Here is a 21,964-nt window from a genome sequence, read left to right on the forward strand (position 1 = left end):
CTCTTGCATGCGCTCTAAGATATTTGGTTTAAATTTAGCCTAGATGTATCATCACGGGTGTGTTAATTTTAACACACAATAACACAGCCAATACTGGGTAACGTTACACCTGCCGTTTGTCTGCTCGTCCCCTCTCCGGTGTCTTCGTGCTGATTTTTGTTTGCTGCTTCCTCAGACTCATTTCCCTCATCCACTCCACTATTCGTTACAACACTGTGTGTCTATCCGTCTGGTTTTTGAGCTCGTTTCTGTCCCTTTTTTTAAAAAAAATGTTTTTTAATAAAAACCGGTCCATTTTGTGTTTCACGCTAGCGGAACTAACGTCGCCTGCCTGCAAACGTGCGCTGCGGTTAAGTTTGTAAACAAACTGCAGGCTGTGTTGGCAGGTTTGACAATACCCCCTTTAGGAAGCACCATTAAGGCTTAATAACTTCCTTTCACCTTCATTATTTGGGTGAAGGGAGAAGTATAATTCAGATGTTTGCATTTTTGTAGTGCAGTATCGTATACTGTACTACAAATACTGTAGTAAACTAGATGTACCGCATAGCGGTATAAAATATGACCACCGCTCAGTCCTGTACATCCGTTCCGCGAACACAAATCTCACTAATCAATTTGTGTCCATCTTCTACTCCACCCCCACTCTTGAAACTTTTGTGTATCATCTTTTGTGTATCATCTATCATCTTTCCCTAAATACAATGTAGCCTACAGGTGTACATGACCTTTCATCAGTCCAGTAAGCAATGGATGAACTGTGATTAACTGCCCTACTTGTAATTGTTTAGAGATTTTAAAGGTTTTATAACAATGCTACAAATGTTTTGGCTAGTGCTACAAATCTATTCACCTTCACAGCGCCAGTAGGCTACTTGCTGGGCCGCCCACACACACACACACACAGGCATGCCAAACAAGCATACACAAAAGTTTCAAGAGTGGGGGATGGAGTAGAAGATGGATACAAATTGCTTAGTGTGCTTTATGTTTGCAGAACGGATGTACAGGACAGAGCGGCGGTCATATTTTGTACCGCTAAGCGGTACATCTAGTTTACCCTGCCATTGTAAATAGCCTACTTCTCATGGCTTGTTCCCCCTGTACACAATGGAAATGCTTTTGTTGTGGAGGCAAAGGATTAACAACGGAGAAAAACTCTCCAAAAGAGCTATATCTACTGACAAGGTTTCACGATTCTCGCGAGATGTCTTCGGGTCAGCCATTCTTAAAGTTGCATTGCTGGTTCTCTCGTTAGCGACCCGCTATGGCTATGCTGTATGATTATGCTGCGTGAACGCTTCCCCTATTACAAGTTCGTTTACCATCAAATTGGCTTTGAAGAAATTATATTAAGGTAAAAATCTTGCATAGTGTACCTTTAATTTGGCTGACCATTAGTAATTAAATGTGTCTTGATAGTACTGTGGAAAAAGACTGTATGATACTGTCTGCATTAGTTTAAGTTGAAACAGTTTATCTGACACTCCATGTGGCACTGTTTCCTTGATGTCACACTAACTTGGTTTGTGTTGATTGCATAAGGCGTGACTATTGCCTATAGTGGCAACTGGATAAGTGGGATAACGGCCTTCGAGGCCTTGAATGTAGCCTGACGAGCCAGACCCACATTACAATGTAGGGTCTGGACACTCACCGTTCGCAGTGCTCAGTTCGAGGGGCGGGATAATCAGGTGTCTTTCAAATTCCCTCTGCACGCAATAGGACAGCGGCAGCGCTATGAGTCCCATGCGGAGCTAGTTGGCTAGTTCAAACGTTTGCCAACTTAATAAAAGCTTAACTCGTGTCACACTGTTCGCCAGCAGCAACATCCATCTTATTTGTTTTCAAGTAGCAGGGAATTCAAGCCAAACCGTTGCAACTCTGCCATCAATCATTATGTTAAGCCCACCTAACGACTCTAAACACGATTTCATTGGCCTGATTAAGTTTCGATTTCTGGAGCTCACAAGCCAACGGAGAGTTGCTAGACTAGCCCTGCGCGTCTAGATTTCTAGGCTACCTTGAATTCGCACTCATAAGAAAATGACTACCACCTGACTTGACCTTGTTGCAACTCCTCACCCTACCCTAGCCTTTGTGAAACACCTAAACGCAGGATGCTCTACCCACACTAGGTGATGCCTTGCCTTTTCTGTCATCTGTGATGTCTTAATCCTGTTTTGTGCGTGTGGTGTGTGTGTGTGTGTGTGTGTGTGTGTGTGTGAAATAGCCTACTGGGACTTGACCACATCAGCAGACAGTACCTCTAATTGGGAGCCAGACATGCTAGCGTGGCTAAGACCCATGGGTGGTAGTGTTTCACCGCACAGTACTACCCCACTGGCTATTATTATGTAACACACATAGCACACACACAGCCAGGAGAATCAAAACCAAGAGCACATCATCTATCTATAAAGCAAGAAGCGTCTGTGTGTGTGTCTGTGGCACGCATATCTCGCTGACCGTTTGTCAGACTGACCTAAGATTTTGTATGTGGCTTGCGCGTGGCACAAAGGTGTGCACTCTCAATTTTGAAGATTTTTGAATGCATATTTCAAAATATGCTTATTTATGTAGGACGTTTATCGCTGCACTGCACTGTTTCCAAGGGGGCCAGTTTCAGGGGAGCTCCACCCCATGGATCGTGTACTGACAGTAGCTGGGTCTCACTTTTATGAGATTTAAAATTCGCAATTTAAAAAACGGATTAGGCTACTCGGGAACCACTTGTGGGTTTAGATGCAAGAGGATTATCATGTCTGACATCACCATTAAAGACTCCCTGTATGCAGTTTGCTTGCATAAAATGATTACGCGGATTTTGCAACAACACACCAACAAACACGGGTATGTAGTGACCACTCAAAATAAAAGTATGTGCAATAAACTGACGCTTCAAATAGCCCAGGCTACTTTGGACTTCAGACTTTGATTAAACAAACGACAATTCCGACTGCAAGGTCCCAAATTGAAACGAGCGATAGGCTAATGCCACATACAGTAGCTAACGTTATTCAACAATTTGCAGACTGAGCGATGTCACTTATCACGCCATCAAACACGGGTAGGCTATGTAGTGACCACTCAAAATAAAAGTATGTTCAATAAACTGACGCTTCGAATAGCATTAGGAAGTTATTCAGTAAGCTATACACACTTAACTCAAAACAGTCGCAGAGGTGGAAAAAGTACGAAAATATTGTACTCAAGTAAAAGTACCAATACCTTGATGAAATATTACTCAAGTACAAGTTAAAATACCGATCTGAAAATGTCCTCAAGTAAAAGTAAAAAGTAGTTCATTTAAAATGTACTTTAAGTAAAAGTTACTTAGTTACTTTTTTTTTGGGGGGGGGGGGGGGGGGGGGGTACCAGAACAACTAGTTTTACCAGAGACTTTCTAATGAGGAGATACAGCACTCAAAAAATCCTCCATAGTGCATGGGGTTAGTTTGTAACGTTGTCTACACATCACAACCCTTCCACGGCAAAACGTCGACATGTGAATACATTGAGCCAATCATGTGGTGTATTGTAAAATACATTGAGCCAATCAAGTGGTGTGCTGTGAAGACATCGTGCTAATCGTCTGTTGTGATCTCGCTGCTGGAGCAAGATTGGTGTCGTGAAGCCTTACTCACACGCATTTCTGCCAAAATAGATGCACGATAAGTGCCTAAAAAGTGTTGCAATATGGCCGCCGAGTGGAGGTACTTGCCTGATAAGGACGTTGAGAAATGGAGATCTATGTGAAAAATCACCGGAGTTCTCCTTTAAGTTTGAGCAGTAGTTGATTTTCAAAGTTAGTTGCACTCATCATTGGGTCGCTTTGCAGTGAACAGTAATCCAGCACAACTGAAAAGCCCCTCACAGGCAGCTGAGGCAGGCAGGCCAATGTTGAGTTGCAGAGAGTTTTTTTTATATTTTGAAATGAGCAGAAGGTTTAGCAGATTAAAGGGTGTCGAACTGGTGGGGGAAAGTGGGAAGTATAGGGCCCCAATGGAGGAGAGGGCCCTTGAAAAGTGGAATACAGGGGGCACAACATTTTCACCAGGCATTAGTAATAACTCAGGTAATCCACACATAAAAAATCCAAACAACTCCATAAGTAGAGTCATGTGTAATGAAGTGGAATAACACAGGGAAAAAGTATTGAACACGCTAAGAAAAAGCACTAAGGCAAGGAAATGGAAGGAACGAGCTGAAATCTGTAAGTAGTTAGAGAGTAATTATCCTTTCTATCTGTGCAAATTAATATAAGCTTGGTTAGTAGCCTACATATCAATGGGCTATAAAAAGGTTTTTCATTACCAAGGTGTCACACAAGAAACATTCATGATGGATAAAAGCAAAAAGCTCTCCCAAGACTTTTGCAACCTTATTGTTGCAAAACATATCAATGAAACTGGTTACAGATGCATTTCAAAACTTCAGAATCTTCCAGGAAACAGCATGGGAGCCATTATCTGCAAGTGGAAGAAACATCACTGCATCATCAACCGGCCTACTTCACTCAAAATGTAATCAAGTAAAATTTAAAATACCGATTTTTTTTTTTAACTACTTAAAAATACAAAATACACAGAAAAACTACTCAATACAGTAACGTGAGTAAATGTATTTCGTTACTTTCCACCTCTGAACAGTTGTTAGGCTTATATCATTCTGATCTGTAGTCATGCAGCCATGCCTACATTTATTAGGCTACACATGTATTAGAGGCCACATTAATTATAGGCTAATATATTATAATATTCAGTATTCATTATTGAATGCTTAGCTGGAATGATGTTTCCCTATCATCCTATTCTTAAAGCAGGCATACCTGTGGGCATGTAATTGAGCTATGGGTTTTCTTTAGGAATGGTATGTTTGAACGGGCACTGCACAAGTAAGAAACAAAAACAAGACGTGACGTGACAAGACACAGACTGTCCACTAGGGTGACCAAAAGGCCTGAGCACAATGCTGGCAAGCCTACAGCTTGATGTACTGATTTGGACAGATGTTTACCTGTTATTGTGAGCTTGATCAGGAGAACCACGTGGAAAAGAAACCCTCTTTTAGGATGCATGCCTGCAGGGGCGCAGGAGGCACGGGGGACGTGGGGGATATGTCCCACGCAGTGCTGAAAACACGGCCGTGGTCCCCCTCACTTTGGATAAGGAAAAAAAACCTTATATACGCTAAATAAATAATAACCTATAGGGTTTGCGCTAACTATGTAAAACTCTCCATTAACAGCATCACATCACTAACCACAGCCATATACAGTACTGTAAGAGTGCACAATCTTATATTTACTCTGTTGGATATCTGAAGCCAGTTTGTCTACTAACAACCATCATTAGAGATGCTTTTCGTTTGGAGCGGCATACTGGTAGGCCATCAAAAGCATAACATTTTCGGTTTGGTTTGGGATCTAATTTACTTTTGGACTGTTTGATTATATTGCTAAATGTTGGGACTGATGGGCACTGAACTCTGGGAGATATTTGATGGTTCACTGTTATGTTTCATGCAGTTGAAAAAGTGTCGGGATTTCCACCGCTGTTTATTGCGAGACAAGGTAGCCATTCATTGAATAGGGGTAGTGCTGTAATAGAAACCTTTTTGCGTAGCCAAGTAGCCTAAATTGAGTTATTGTTTAATTATGCCTTGAGTCACGCAACAATTGCGTTAAATGTAGTAGACTTCAGCCTCTGGCAATTAGCTCGAAAGGGGCGGCAAGACAATGAGCTTGAGAACGTGTGTTGGAGACCCATGGTAGGAAAACGACTTTATTAATCCAACCAACAATATAATAAAATATTAAGAAGAGGTGTTATTTCATTGACTTAAATCGAAGCAATGTCTTCTAGTGCTGGTGGACTGATGGCAATTGTTGGTATGGTATAGGCAAATATGGGAACCTGCCTTTATTTGTCCGGCTATAAATAGAATCAATCCCGGGCATAATTTGAGGATTTATGGTAGCCTATCTCCTGCTCAACATGACATTAGCTGTTATGTTTATTGATAACAAACTCAACTAGCCTACTGATGAACTCGTTTTCACTAGCCTAACTATAAAATAGAAGTATATAGGCCTATCCAAAGTTTTTGTTCTGAGACATTTATTTCAAACATAATTTCAAGACACAAATTGGATACTTCAGTTACCTTGGTGCATAAATCCCAGAGAGTAAGCTACCACACCCCAGAGTGATGGGCCTTTCTTACCCGTTCAGTGTGGGGTATAAACAAGCTGAGAATTTAGCGGTGTCACGTCTGGCTGTCACAGACATGGGGAGCTCTTTGAAGCTTGGGATAATGTGGTACAGTTACTACAGTAACAGTATTTTATTTTACTTCTTATGTAATGTATATTTTTTTAATTTTATAATTTTTTATAATTTTATAAATGCTTTGTTTAAATGCTGTTGGAACAAATAGTAGTTGATTATAAAGGCAACATGTTCTAACATTGCATAAATATTAACTGCAGACACATAGTGGAGAGTTAATTTGGTTTATACTGTACCAGACAATTTAGGTACTGTAGGCCTAACTAGGCTATTTGATCATGTAGTCTATGTTTGGATCATAGGCATGATGATTCATTCATGGCTTCATAAAATATCAACATTATGTTGCTTTTAGAGTATTCTACCATTGGCCCAAGTAGTGTAAAATAAATCTAAAAAAATTAAATAAAAGTAGAATTGCACATAGCAAGAAGCTGGTCTGAGGGCAGATCTGGCGTTGTGCTCATCTCACAGTTTTGACAATTTTAATCAAAAAATATTTTGAAAACAATCAATGGTATTATCTTAATATTCTGGCAAGTTTAAAATATGATGGTCGAAAGTGGGCCAGAGGTGGCGATCCGATATCGGGAAATCTGATCTCACTATGGTTTGTGTTCACAATTTGGTCCCCCTCACTTTCAAAATATCTCCTGCGCCCCTGCATGCCTGCATACAGTAGATAGATATAGATAGATAGATACTTTATTGATCCCCAAGGGGAAATTCAGGGGGTCTCAGTAGCATACAGACATCCACACAACATGCACTTACAGCAGAAATGGTAAATATAAGTATAATAATAAGTATAAAATATAAGTATAAACATATAACCAAACTCCACTGTACAACAGTAGGAGATAAGAAAAAGGGTAAGGCTATTTGCACCCCTGGTACAATTAGCAGTGTATGCTATTCGTACCCTGGTGCAATAAGAAGTGAATTCTATTCGTACCCCGGTGCACACAGTAATGTGTCCTATTAGTACCCCGTCTGGTACAAATATCAATGTATGCTATTCGTACCCCGGTGCACACAGCAATGTGTTCTATTAGTACCTCGTCTGGTACAAATATCAGTGTATGCTATTTGCACTCCTGTGCATTTAATCTGGCATATTGATCACACAATGTAATAATATATATATATTTTTAAAAACAAGCAACATGTTTTTTTGTTGTTGAGTGTGAATAGCTCAGCTGTGTAATAGACACTCTGAATAAGGTATGCTGTTTGCATCAATGTACAGTTAGAAGTGGATGCTATTCGTACCCAGGTGTTTATAGTACTGCATGCTATTTACACCCTGGTGCATGAACTAGCTAATTGTTGCTATCAAAACTTCCGTTCGATAACCGATTTCTTGTTCAAATTGCGCGCCTTCTCTCCAGAGACGTTGGTACACATGCACACTGACTCCGCCAAAACAAATCACACGGGAATCGAACCCCAGTCTCCCGCGTGCGAGCCCTTGTCTAGTGACCACTGCACTATCTGCTTCAACAAGAAGTTGAGGTTTGCACGAAATTTCTGTTAGTTAACAAACTGACGGTTGTATGTGTTCACTGAACAAAGATTATGAAAATAAAACACAACTTTTCCATCTCAACTTTAATTTGAACAGATATTAGTGCTGAAACCGTTCAGAATTCTTCACTTTCTGCTGACGAAAAAACGAATGTCGGCCATGTTTTTTGGGCACGCGAGCAACATGTTTTTGTTGTTATGTAACAGGGTGTGAATAGCCCAGTTGTGTGGCCAAGGCTATTCGTACCAGGGGTACGAATAGACACTCCGTAAGAAAAAATAACAAAACTAAATACACTATATAAATTAAATGTAAAAAATCCAGTGTGCTTGAGGGTGATCAAGCATGAGACGCTTGTAGTGACAGGGCCTGTAGTTCTGTGTGCATGGTGAGGTGCTCAAGAGAGTGAGTGTCATGGTGAAGGTGCAAAAGTAGTCCAACAGTAGTCCCGTAGTTCTGTGTGTATGGTAAGGTGCTCAAGAGAGTGAGTGTCATGGTGAAGGTGCAAAAAGTAGTCCAACAGTAGTCCTTTAGTTATGTGTGCATGGTAAGGTGCTCAAGAGAGCGAGTGTCCTGGTGAAGGTGCAAAAAGTAGTCCAACATTAGTCCAACAGTGCAACAGTGCAATAATCTAGTCTAGAGACCAGCATAAATAATATGGACAAATAGGAGAGTAAAGTATAATGTAGACAAGGTAATATAAAAAACTATGTCAGTGCAATAACAGGTTGAGGTAATAGGGTTACAGCCATTCAGTATTGTAGCAGTAGCCATTGATCATGTGTGCTAACATAGCATGAAAAACAGTGTAGCAGGAAAACAGTAGTAAAAACATTAGGCTGTGGACATTAGTAAAACAGTAGTAAAGCAGTAGTGGGCAGTCAGTACTCACACATGGAGAGGGTGGAGAGGCAGACAGACTAAGCAGAGAAGTCTATCTCTCCTCTTCCCTTTAGTGAAGCATTGAACAGTTCAATGGCCCTGGGGACAAATGACTTCCTCAGTCTGTCTGTTGTGCAAGGCAGTGAGCGAAGTCTCCAGCTGATCAGGCTCTTCTGCTTAACAATAGTGCTGTGGAGTGGGTGACACTCATTGTCCAAGATGTTGATCAGTTTGTTCAGGGTCCTTTTGTCAGATATTGAAGTGATGCACTCCAGTTCAGCTCCCACTGCAGAGCCAGCTTTCCTTACCAGCCTGTCAATTCGCCCCGCATCCTTCTTCTTTGTGCTTCCTCCCCAGCAAACCACTGCATAGAAGAGGACGCTGGCAACAACAGACTGGTAGAACATCCTGAGGAGCTTGCTGCACACATTGAAGGACCGCAGCCTCCTCAGGAAGTACAGGCTGCTCTGCCCTTTCTTGTAGAGTGCGTCAGTGTTGGCTGACCAGTCCAGTTTATTGTCCAGGTGGAGACCCAGATACTTGTAGGTGCTTACCACCTCCACATTGACCCCATCAATGGAGACTGGTAGCAGAGTGGGCTTAGACCTGCGGAAATCCACCACCATCTCCTTGGTCTTTGAAGTGTTGAGTTGAAGATGATTGAGTTTGCACCAGGCTCCTGTATTCCTCCTCCTGCCCGTTCCTCATACACCCCACAATTACAGTATCGTCAGAAAACTTCTGCATGTGGCATGACTCGATGTTGTAGCAGAAGTCAGATGTGTACAGGGTGAACAGGACTGGAGAGAGCACAGTTCCCTGTGGCGCTCCGGTGCTGCTGATCACAGTGTCAGAGAGACAGTTCTTCAGTCTGACGAAATGTGGTCGCTCGGTCAGGTAATCTGTAATCCAGGTTACCAGGTGAGCGTCCACACCCATCTGCAAGAGCTTGTCTCCCAGTCTGAGGGGTTGGATGGTGTTGAAAGCACTTGAGAAATCAAAGAACATGATTCTCACAGCACTTTTCCCCTTGTCTAGGTGAGAATGTGTCCTGTGTAGAAGATAAGTGATGGCATCAAATTCAATTGTTCAAAATCAACTTCAAATTCCATGCAGTTTTGAACCTGTCAACCTGCCAAAGATACTTGCAATTACAACACCTAATTTTTGCCTTTTCATTTTTTAACTAGGTGGTGCTATACATCAAATGGTTATGGGATGGGTTGACATGGGCCCTTGAGACCAACATACTAAACAAGTGTGGTCCTCCTAGGCCCTATGGTTCCCGAGATATTCACAGAAAACTGTGTCTGCCCTACCCTCCTTGGGGGGCAATGTCCGGCAATGGCTCAAAATGAAAAACAATGGTTCCGTGTCATCCTCGTGGGGCTACATGCCCAACAAGTCTTTCAGTGTCCCAGGAATCATTGACACAAAATTACTGAAGAAAAAAACAATCCGGAAGAAAAAAACTGACTGACTAAACCAATATGACACTGCTTCGCTGCGCGGCGGTTATAATAAAGGGAATATGATGACCCAAATATTTTTGTCCGTTCATCCACAACAACTACAGTACAACGAATCAATAAAAAACAAGACAGAAACATGAAATGAAGGCATATGAGATTAAGACACACAACTGAAAAAAACTGCCAGATGTCTGATTTAAAGTTTCTTGATTCTGAATGTAGGCTACTGTAACACAGCTATGCTAGCTGGCATCCATTCTTTAGAACGGCACTAACATCTGAAGTAGCCTAGTGGTGTCCTCTTCCTCGGTCATGGTTTCGATTTCAAGTTTAAACAATGAAGCAGCAGGAAATAATTGAACCACGTAGGCCTAAACGAGTTAGGCTTCTTAAACCCCATTTTTTTATGCTGCCTAACACAATATACAGCTCAATTTTAATTCTATACACTACTTTAAGAATTTCTATATGTTATTTTATGCATATATTGTGAGAATCTACGATTGACTTCATAAAATCAATACATCCACCTCCTCTACCACTACCAAGTAGTCTATCAGCCAGTGGCACAGTATATATATATAGAGAGAGAGATAGATAGATAGATAGATAGATAGAGAGAGAGAGACCCCTGTGAAGAAAATGCCTCACTCAATGCAAGAGGAGAAAAGTAGAAGCAATCTATTCACATTAAGTCTATCAAGCCATATTATTATATAGTATTAGGTCTGAAAAACAATTTTAATTCTATACACTACTTTAAGAATTTCTATATGTTATTTTATGCATATATTTAATTTGCGGAAGTGCAGTGAATCATCTGTTTCTCCTGCACTCTCAAAAGCACCTCTCTCATCCCGCCCACTCCCGCATGGAGCTTTCAAAACATGTCGCACGTCGCACTCTTTTGTGTCGCGACCCTGCAGACCTCTAGTGCTTAACCCTTGAAGCCAAGTGTTTCTCCATTGGGAGCACTTTTAGATTGTCTTGCACCAACAACCATTGCATTCATTTGGGTTGTGCTAACTCATTGTGTCTGGGTGACAATAATTTTTTCTTTCAGCTGAGTGTATTCTATAGTAAAAAAAAACAAAACAAAAAAAGCTTCAAAAGCTCACTAGAGAGCATTTGATTGTGTTAGTGTGCATGTCAAGCATAATGCAGTGAATTTTCCCAATGGAAATGGAAATTTTACATTTGGGATGATGAAAATTGATAGATGCCTTTAAACCAAGAGATCAAATTATGGAGCTGTGTGCAGTGGGGAATGCATTATTAAAGCTCATCAATAACAAATGAAAACCTTTGGGCCAGCTGTTAAGCTATGAAAGCAAATGAAAATGTGGAGCAAATTAGTCCAAGAATGGAGATCAACAGTTGTGTGTGTGGGGGGGGTGGGCATCCAGGGAATCTCTGTTTACTCTTGATGGTAAATAAATGCACTGCTTTGTGATCATCACAGCAAACACTTCCACTTCCAGAAAGAAGGGGGGGGGGGGGGAATAGGGATATTATCAACTCATAGTTTACAGCTATTATGAATTCCTTTCATTCCACACCACTGTGCACTATGCTGCGATTCAAGCTTGTCCCATGGAAATACAGGCAGCGCTGGGGGAAAGCTTTGATATCATGGCTTCAGATCTTTATTTGCATGTGGCATTGTGTGGCAGACCCCCTGGAGCTCCTCTGTGTGGCATTTAAACACATGCCTAGTGCAATTCACATCTGGATTAACCAATAATTGTTTTTTTGTTTTTTTTTCCCCCAAGTGTAACAGCATATTAAAGTAGCACAATCATGAGTTATAGCCTAGATTATTCATGGAAATATGTTTGCCTTCTGAATTTTGACCCATGCATGTTGTTCTCTCGAATTCACAACCAGGAAATTGAAAATAATCAGCAATCACTAGTCCACTGGAAATCATAATATTTAGTCTTGGTCAGGAAAAGTGAATCCATTCAGAGAGTACGGAATGCTCTGGAGAAAAGGGTGTCCTTCAGAGAGAGGCTCAGATGATGGAAGTGATCGGGGGAAAATTGGAGAGAGAGGAGAGCATGTGCGTGACAGGATCAGTCGGGCACTGCTGTGACACCGACACCCTCCCACAGCTGCTAGCAGAGTGTTGCGGGCACATGTCTGTGTTTACCGCAATTGTTTGAGGGAGCATCAAGTATGGCAAATTGCTTTAAAAATACCAGTGGCTACAGCTGTTCACTTCAATTTCAGCAAGCCAATTTGCATGCTCTTATGTGTCTAGGGAAAAAAGCACCACCATTTTGTCTTCTGGGAAACCAGAGTGAGTCATAGATTTCGCCCTTGTTCTTCTGTTTCTCATGCACCTTTGCTCGCTTGTCATAACAGCTGGGCTGTGTTGGTTATCATATACATTTTCAAATTGTGCGGCCCCCTGTGTCCTTAAACCTAGCAGAACAGATCAAAAATAGCCGCTATCATTGTGGCCATAAAACAGTTAGGTGTTTCTGTCATTCATCCGTCCCTTCGGTCTAGTGGTCACTGTCAATCATAGCAACACAAAAAACCCAGGTTTTAAAATGTTTTAATATGGGATTTTGTTAGGCCTAGTTTCAAATTGTTTTTTATTGTCACAATGTTGTTCAAAATGTTTTGACAGCAACATAATCTATTTCAAATGGACTTAGCTGTTGTGTCGTGAGCCTACCTGATGCTGGGTTATCTTCATTTAGATATGTGGAAGGCTCAGCCGAAAGGCATCCCAGGAGGTGAAAGACTTCGATCTGGAGAGGTTAAGTGTGCCTTGAGCATTATGGGACAGAACAATGTATCAGTGGTAAATATTGTGAGAATCTATTATTGACTTCATAAAATCAATACATCCACCTCCTCTACCACTACCACAGCCAGTGGCACAGTATATATATATATATATATATATATATATATATATAGAGAGAGAGAGAGATAGATAAATAGATAGATAGATAGATAGATAGAGAGAGACCCCCGTGAAGAAAATGCCTCACTCAATGCAAGAGGAGAAAAGCAGAAGCAATCTATTCACATTAAGTCTATCAAGCCATATTATTATATAGTATTAGGCCTGAAATAGTCATATACTGTATGTGTAGTCCATGGGTTAGTAGGGGTCAACCTGTACCACATAATTGAACTTTATTCATAATTAAACTTTAGATTATGATATAACATGTCAAATACAAATACCCAGCTTGCTCAATATTGACAATTTTGCAACAATGGCTAATTTTCTCTGTCGTATGTCTTAAATTTGCCATTTTTTGGTAGTCTACCCTATGTCTGTGGTCTACTCTATTGGCTACTGTTTTCCAGCAGAAACATTACCCTGCTGATGTTAGAGCTATACTGTACCAGATATAGTCTTTTCACACAATACATAATTCAGAATAAAAAAGTGGAAAAAAGACACGTGGAAACAAACAAAAAAAAAGCATTTGCAGTGCCTGTGTCTGTATCACTTCTGTATGCTGCTGTGTCTGGGGGAGCAGAAGCCTTGAGATGCAGCATAATTAGTTTGGTAAGGATGGCGCCTCAGGGAAAGGATTAGCAGTGGAGGGCACTGGATTGGTCATTTACTGTCAGATGAGGCATACAGACAGACAGGCGTATGTCTTCTTCTGCCTGAGCATTTCATTCCATTCCACACCCCGAGCTCTTCAGTTTTTAAACTCCTTGGGAGCAAAAAGGGAAAAAAAAGATACTAAAGTTTGAAGATTTGGATCTAAAGAGTAGGAAAGAAAAGACAGTAGTTGGCTCGGAACTCAGCAAAGTTAGCCTTACTTGAGCTGTGGCTCTAACCATATAAATATAAACACTGGAACTGGACGCGGACAGAAGACCAAATGAAATGAGATGAAACTAAGAAGGAAGCCAATGTTGGGAACAGTTGCATCGCGACGGCCGGGCACTAACTTTGAAATAATTGGTCCAGTCTTACCAATCACATTGATCAGATTCCTAACACTACTTCCTACTTCGCTTAAACTTTACCAACTGACAATAAACAGCATCAACAGTGTATGTGGGTCTACCTTTGCTGTTAATACATTTCTGCATTTTTCCAACTGCATTTTTTGATATTTGCAGGTGTTACTGCTACTGTTTATCACAATAAGTTTTGGTTTCATCTTCCCCTCTCATCGCTAACACTTGTCTGAGGGAAACGGTTATGAACTTCCAGACTCGATCACCCTGAAACAAGATCTAGGTGGACAGGGCCAGGCTATTGCTCAAGGACACAACGGTGGGAGCCAGGAATTGAAGCCCAGCTCCTTAAGCACTACACTACCACTGCCAGGTAACAGCAAAAGATAAGAAATAAGAGTTAGGAAATAAGAAAGTGATTTGAATAATGTATTATAAGGGGATTGACCCTAACAGCTTACCCTGCCTCTTTTAGTATTACAAACATTGAAATTATTAACTTATGTCAGAGCATATGTCATGACATGAACCATATATGAACCAGTCAGCATTGGAAATGCTTGAGCCATCTGACTTGTAGACGTCCGGACTCAGTGGAGAAGATATAACTAATGGAGGAGATGCCTCATTACATGAAAACTGACCTGAAAGTTAAATGTTGTGGTTCACATGAGATAGAAGTGATTGACTGAAGGGAACCTCAAGGCAATTTGTCAGGCAAACATTCACGGGAATGGAAGCAACTAGGTATAAACAAGTCAATAAACTGTCAGAGGATACACCTTGGGTGGCTGTTGTTAAGGGTGGTGCAGTGTTTACATGTAATTGGAAACAAATTTTATTCAGTGCCTGTTTGAGCTCACCTCGTCACCATCACCAACAGCTTCAAACAAGCACCATCATTCCTTGCGAAGAAAAGAATAATAAAAAAACATTCGATGTGTATCTTTCTGTTGGACTGCAAATGTCATAAGTCACTGCAGTATATTATTTGTTCAAATATAATCTATAGATCATGTTTCCAAATGGGTAAAATTAAGATTGTGGCATATAATTTTCAAAAGATAGACAGGTGCTATTCAAGTGTTGCAGTCATGCAGGGGGATGCCTTACCTATAACAGGTCTCGTAAATATATGATTAGACAACAACGTTGATACGCTAATGGTAATGCATTACTTTGGCGTTCGTCCGACAAGTCCTGCCTCAAATACACTAAAGCGTCTTGCCTTGGTCCTCACTGGCAACAACCCACTCAAAACAGCACAGCAAAAAGATTTGAAGATGCAAGGCTTCCTAGCATTCATCGAGTTTGTAAGTAGTCTGTTTGGCTGTCCACAGGAGACTCTTTGTTCCAAACACATGATGCCCTGCCATGTTAATGGAATTCAGTATTTGACCACTGATGCCAGCATGCAGACTTAAACCATTGACCTTTGTAAATATACACCAGGAGAGGTGCCCTAAGGTCTTTAGCCACCCACTGACTCCTCTCATGTACATTGTACATGTGTGGTGGTCAGCTTCTCCTTCTGTCTGGGTATCTCATCGGTCACTTTCTCCGCACTCTGAACTTGATGGTAGAGAAGTGAGAAGCCAACCTGTGCTGCGGTACAGTACACTCACATGATCACTAGTATACTCTCATCAGTCAGCCAAGGTGAACTTGGAGGCCTTATTCATAAGTGTCACTTGGAGGTACACTGAGTTATCTCCATGTCAGAAGTCATTCTCACCTCTTTCACCTGTATGAAAGATTTTATGAGCGATGAGTTGAACAAGAACAATAATTGGACCGCCCTGTTTGTGAGTGGTAGGCGTATTGCCTTCTCTATTGCCTGTGTTGTCCAAAGAAGTCTCAGTGACCTCATCTATTTTGAAATCCATCCAAGATGTCTATGAATGCAAAGACTTGCCTTGAACTGTGTCAGTGAGATTAATCTTGAAGCTCCCTCAAATGTGCAGTGTAGACCTTGTCACAAATAACAAAATTCCTACATATCTTTTCTTTGGATACTACACTTTTAATATATTTAATTATACTTACATGTTGCTGCATTTAGAAGTGAAGCTTTCATTGTAAAGTTTAGTTGGTAATGCCAGAAGTTTGGTCTAAATCTGCCTACAGTATACTGGATATATGGCTATGGCTCCCATACATCATTGCATGGCCTGCTGCTGCAATCTGCATGCCTTAAAAGTCTGAAATGAAACTCAATGGAAATTATAGATATTTGGGTAACAATTTACTTGACGGGTGAGTTTATAACACAGTCATAGCAGCTGTCATAAACTGCACATAAAGCATTCATGACTGTTTCATGAGACATGACTCAACATTCATACCAAACCTTTCATGAATGTGGGAGACTTTTGTTTGTCAAAATAAAAGTCCAAAGTCGCAAAGCAGCATTGCCGTTTTTGGTCCAAACCTCTTACCTGATCACGCCACATCAATGGGCTAGGCCGACTCCAGTGCCAAAAAGACAGAACATGGTCAAGCAAATAATTTTTGTTTCATAAAAATGTATTTGTTTTATGATGTAACCTTTGCACATGATTTCTCATCTTTTGCTACTGGTAATGTCGTTCCAGGTTACACAAATACAGGTCAGCTGAATGTATACTTGTATAGTAAAGTGACATTCGATGTAGACTTCATAAGATATTAATGAAATATTTACAAAGGCTGGAGAGATTAAATTAATGGTATCCAGGTTACACAAATACGATGTTGGACTTTTATTTTGACAAGCTGTCGTCGTTCTGTCTTCCACATTCATGAACAGTTTGGTATGAATGTTGAGTCATGTCTAATGAAACAGTCATGAATGCTTTATGTGCAGTTTGTGATGGCTGCTATGAATGTGTTATGAACTCACCCATCAAGTAAAGTGTTACCGATATTTGTTTTTTCTGGATTTTATTACCCATACTTGAACGTGCACATTATACATGAGTGAGTATGCTGTTGACAATACTTCTGTAGGGAAAAACAAGAAATTCAAGAAACATTTTTCACAATCCAAGCCAAATGGTTAACATTATTTTAAATTCAACACAACATGCATTGTTGTCTGGATCACTTCCCCGAAGATAGGATTACCACAGTCATTTCAAGGGCATAATATGCAGAGAAAATTGCTCATGTCTGGAATTGTCAATCCCTTGTGTCAAAATGGGCTCTAAGACCTTTCAAGGGTAGAAGCTGACACAAAGAGATTGATAGGTGATGGGATCATGAGAACTGGTTGAATCATGCTCCTTCTGTGTTCTGATGTGATCACACTAAAGTCACCATGCAGGGAATGAGGAATATGAAATGACAGACTGCTGGCACTGGCAGTCATATTAGCCCGCTAAAACTAACGTGTTGAAAACAACAGAACTTGCATTGTTTTTAACATATCTCTGTGGCCAGATAGGGAGAACACAGTTTGAAAATAACACAACTTGCATCGAAAACAACACAACTTGCATATTTAACACATCTCTGTGTCCAGATAGGGAGAACACATTTGTTTTAAGAATGCAGTATTAATATCCCCCTGCTGGGTGAATGAGCACAGAGCAGAGCATCTGCATTAAACCTGATTCCCATCTGATTGTGGGTTGACCAATCATGTGTGATTACATCCACTACCTCACTGAAACCTTAACTGAATGAGGAGTATCGTGCGGTTTGGCATAATTGCAAAAAACTCCTTTGTTTGTTATACATGTAAACAGAGAGGGAAAGGACCACCTGAGTCGTTTAAGACTTGTGTTGCTGAATTTGGTCACCTCTCAGTATTTTGAAATAATAGGCTAGCTTTTGTCCTTTATATAACATGGATTTAAAGCAAAGGTCCTCCAACAAAGTAGTATACTGTCAGTATACTGTAGGCCCTCCAACAAAGTAGTATACTGTCAGTATACTGTTAGCCTGGCCTTGCCTTCCTACGTACTTCCGCTCGATTTTTATCTCCCTCCACGACTCCGTCTGGGGTTCCGGCCATTGACCACGCTCACAGCGGAGAATTCGACTCCGCACCAATCAGCAAGCAGGAGGCGGGAGTTGTGAGAGACGATGTTGAGATTCTGCGCTGTGTTTGAATTGTAGTCCTCGAGGAGTTGGCAATGGCATAAGTTAATGAAGCAATTCAGTCCGTGCTGGCTACACTTCCAAATATTCAGGAATTGAAGTCCAAACAAAAGGAGTGTTTAACACATTTTATTTCGGGCAAAGATGTTGTGGCCCTACTCCCTACGGGATTTGGGAAACGTTTGATTTGTATCGCGCAGTAGCCTCAATATTAAATTATAGCATGTGCTGCAGACCCGGTATGAATGAAGCGGCGTGTTTTCAATGATCACATCTAGCTTTGACAATTGTGATGATATTGTACCGCCGAGGCTATTTGCCCGTGTTGGGCTTTCCCCTGTGTTTTGTGTCTTCTGTGTTCCCGGCGTGTGCTTGTGTGTGTGTGTGCGAGTGTTTGTGTCTCCCTCTCCCTCCTGTGTCATAGAATGTGTCAATAAGTTTTGATGTGTTTTGATTGGGGGGAGGTGTCCAGGAGGGAATATTTAGGGGTTCAGATAGGTTAGCGATTGCTAAGGGGAGGGAATAGAATAGGGGGTTCTAAGACGTCTAGTAAGTTTAGTCAGAGTAGAAGTGGATTAGGTGCGAGTGAGTTGTGTTGCGTTGTTGGCCGATGAGTGTGAATGACGAGTGATTGAGACCGTGATTTATCAGCGATCAGTTTGTTGTTTTGTAGTGGACACCTCCTGTTGCCTGTGCACTAGCCTGTACATCTATAGGAAATAAACTACCAGTTTTGGAACGATATATCAGCCTCCCCGTCTCCTAACTTTTCATCGGCGTTACAATATGTTATCTTCAACCTTACTGTTGAATAGTAATCTGCTATTTGCTATTCTTCCACTAACTCTTACATTTGTATCGCAAAGCTGGCATGGTCATTTACATCCATCTTGTTCGCTTTGGTGGGAAATGGTTGTTGTGGGCAATTTCTGAGCGTTGTAGTGTAGCTTACTTCACGATCGAGCTGGCGCATAACATACGTCACGGCCAAACGTTACCTAGCGTTCATGGGCTTCGGAAAAACCTTTCTCCGAGTGAAAACATCATCATTCCGCGTCATTCACGTCACATAATGTGTGAGTCAGAGGTCGGAAACTGGGGCTAGATTTTGCTAACAGAGTTGTCCAGTTAGGGGCTTGTCATCACTTTTGTCGTCACGTTGTAGTTCGTTTGTAGTCCATGTGGCCTTTCATGGCCAACAGTTTTAATGTGAACTTGGGAATTTGCCGTTTCCGTCACTTGAAAGCTGCATATATCTTTCTTTCACGAGCGTCTTACGCTATATTTTAAGCAAATACAGTTGTTTGTTTAGGATTAGTGAGTGTATGTTTTAACCTTTGTTGTGGCATCCGTGTTTGTCAGACATTCCAACGGCAAAGCACATGAACACTTGCTGTCGGAAAAACAAAGTAGCCATGGGGGTGGTCCTTGTCATTCCGAAGTGCCCTGAATGCACGGTTAGCGATTGGGTGAAATCAGATCCAATCGTTTCAAACTTCTACAGAGTCCACGCATCCAGCTTGCAAACGTTCGTCAATAGCCGAGATCCCAGACCCTTGTAGAAGCGAAGCGTACCAAGGGGATGGCAAATGGCCAGGCTAGTATACTGTAGGCCCTCCAACAAAGTAGTGTCAGTATACTGTAGGCCTTCCAACTGTCAGTATACTGTACTGTAGGCCCTCCAACTGTCAGTATACTGTAGGCCATCCAACAAAGTAATAAGCTACTGTCAGTACACTGTATGTAGTGTTAATGTCAGTCCTTATCTGTAATGGTGGCCTTACATTGTACAGTTTTTGGTCTGTTTTCACAGTCGGCGACTAAATTTAAAAAATCGGACAGAAATCATGGGAGTTGTACTGGAATCGCGGTGCGCTGCCGTCAACTAGATCGTTTAGCGTTTTGCGGTTTTAAGTCAGTCGGAGTCAGTCTAGTTTTGCCGTTACGACAATATCAAACATGTTTGATATTATCGCAAGTCTTTTTGGTCGTGGCTCATGCAAATAGTGACGTGAACAATATAAAAACCAATAGTGACCTCTCTCCAACACCAAAGGAAGGGGCAAAGTAGGCGACAGCTGTAGATTATTTGTTATTTCATTTCTTATAAATTATTAGTCGGCTATTCCATGTGACAGAACAACTATATCTGTTAGGGATATCACACATGAAACAATGCTGCAGAAACACGAAAAATGACTTTGATATGAGTAGACTATCATATGAGTTCCTGTTGCTATGTAGTGCATGATGGAAATAATTTAAAGGAATCTAGTAGCAGTCTTGTAAATAGTGACCCTAGTTGTTGCAAAATCATAGTCTGTGACTAGTCTGTGACTCAACAACTATCACTTGTCTTTAGATGTGAGAGGGTCTGAGACTGTAGTCTTTCAAAAATCTTTTCCAAATTTTTGCTGGATAAACTTTAAATTTGAAAATTTTACATTTCTAAATTTGGGGCAGCCGTGGCCTACTGGTTATCGCTTCGGACTTGTAAACGGAGGGTGGCCGGTTTGAACCCCAACCAGCAGGGCCGGATTAATTAATGGGTTTTCTGGGCACCTGCCTGGGCACTTGAGCAAAAGGGGCCCTCCGAGCCGGTCGGCCCGGGCTCCATAGAAATAAATAAATCCGTCTGTGTTATAGTCCTCGGATGCACAATCCCACTCTCCATTTTCCATGGGGAAAATGTTTCATTTTCCAGTCTATGAGCATATTCAAAACGTAGGCTATTCAACGCGCGTAAACGTGCAAGGTGTAGCCTATATGCATCCTCCCCAGTCAATGCTGCAGATCGTTAGACGTAAACCAGCCTACCTTGATAAAAACGGAGCGTTCTACAGCCGCATTACAGCCCACTGTCACTCATGTCATATTGTGAACTGCACAATGCCATGAAATGAAATCGCTGGTAGTAGTCAAATGCCTAGTAGAAAAAAATAAAGAAAAAGAAGCGGCGGCTACTTTAAAAAAAGCCCTCGCATACTCAACTTTAAAAAAGCCCTCGCATACTCAACTTTAAAAAAGCCCTCGCATACTCAACTTTAAAAAAAAAACCTCGCATACTCAACTTTAAAAAAAGCCCGAGGAACAGTAACCGAGGAAGGTTACAACAGCAACGGAGGATGAGCTAGCTGAAACTACCAGAGAATGACTGAACTAGGTAGATGAGGTTTAATATACCGGTAGTTGGAATGACTGAACTAGGTAGATGAGGTTTAATATAGTTGGAATGACTGAACAGATAGGTGGATAGTTTAAAAGGTTAAATTATATGCTAGGTAGACTAGGTTTAATATAGTTGGAATGACTGTACAGTTAAATAGGTGGATAGTTTAAATGGTTAAATTATTTGCTAGGTAGATGAGATTTAATATAGTTGGAATGACTGAACTAGGTAGATGAGGTTTAATATAGTTGGAATGACTGAACTAGGTAGATAAGGTTTAATATAGCCTGGCCACCTGGCCTAGGATTCTAATTGCTTAACGGCAGTCTTAGAGCCATATTGTATGCTTAAAGCCTGAGACAGTATATAGTTTAAAAAATGTAGATAGTGTAATGGATGTTGATAAACAGAGAGTTGAATGGATATTGATAGGCAGATTGTTTAATGGATGTTGATGGATAGTTTAATAGGTGGATGAGTGAATGGTTTGAAGAGGATGAATGGATAGAAAGTTGGATGAAATGTGCCTTATATCCTTGTAGAATGGAGAGTCACAGAGAGAGTTGGCCTAGTTCAGCAGAAAGCAGTTGAT

General features: G+C 41.0%; 1 long non-coding RNA gene across 1 annotated transcript; it reads left to right on the plus strand.

The window, feature by feature from the left end:
* Positions 1–768: 768 nt before the first annotated feature.
* LOC121677902 lies at positions 769–18,992 on the plus strand. The gene is made up of 3 exons (XR_006021107.1): positions 769–779; positions 7,801–7,808; positions 18,920–18,992. It is a non-coding gene; the product is annotated as an uncharacterized LOC121677902 (long non-coding RNA).
* The last annotated feature ends 2,972 nt before the right edge of the window (positions 18,993–21,964 follow it).

The sequence above is a fragment of the Alosa sapidissima genome, chromosome 1 (genome assembly GCF_018492685.1).
Source record: "Alosa sapidissima isolate fAloSap1 chromosome 1, fAloSap1.pri, whole genome shotgun sequence".
Classification (NCBI taxonomy): Eukaryota; Metazoa; Chordata; class Actinopteri; order Clupeiformes; family Clupeidae; genus Alosa; species Alosa sapidissima.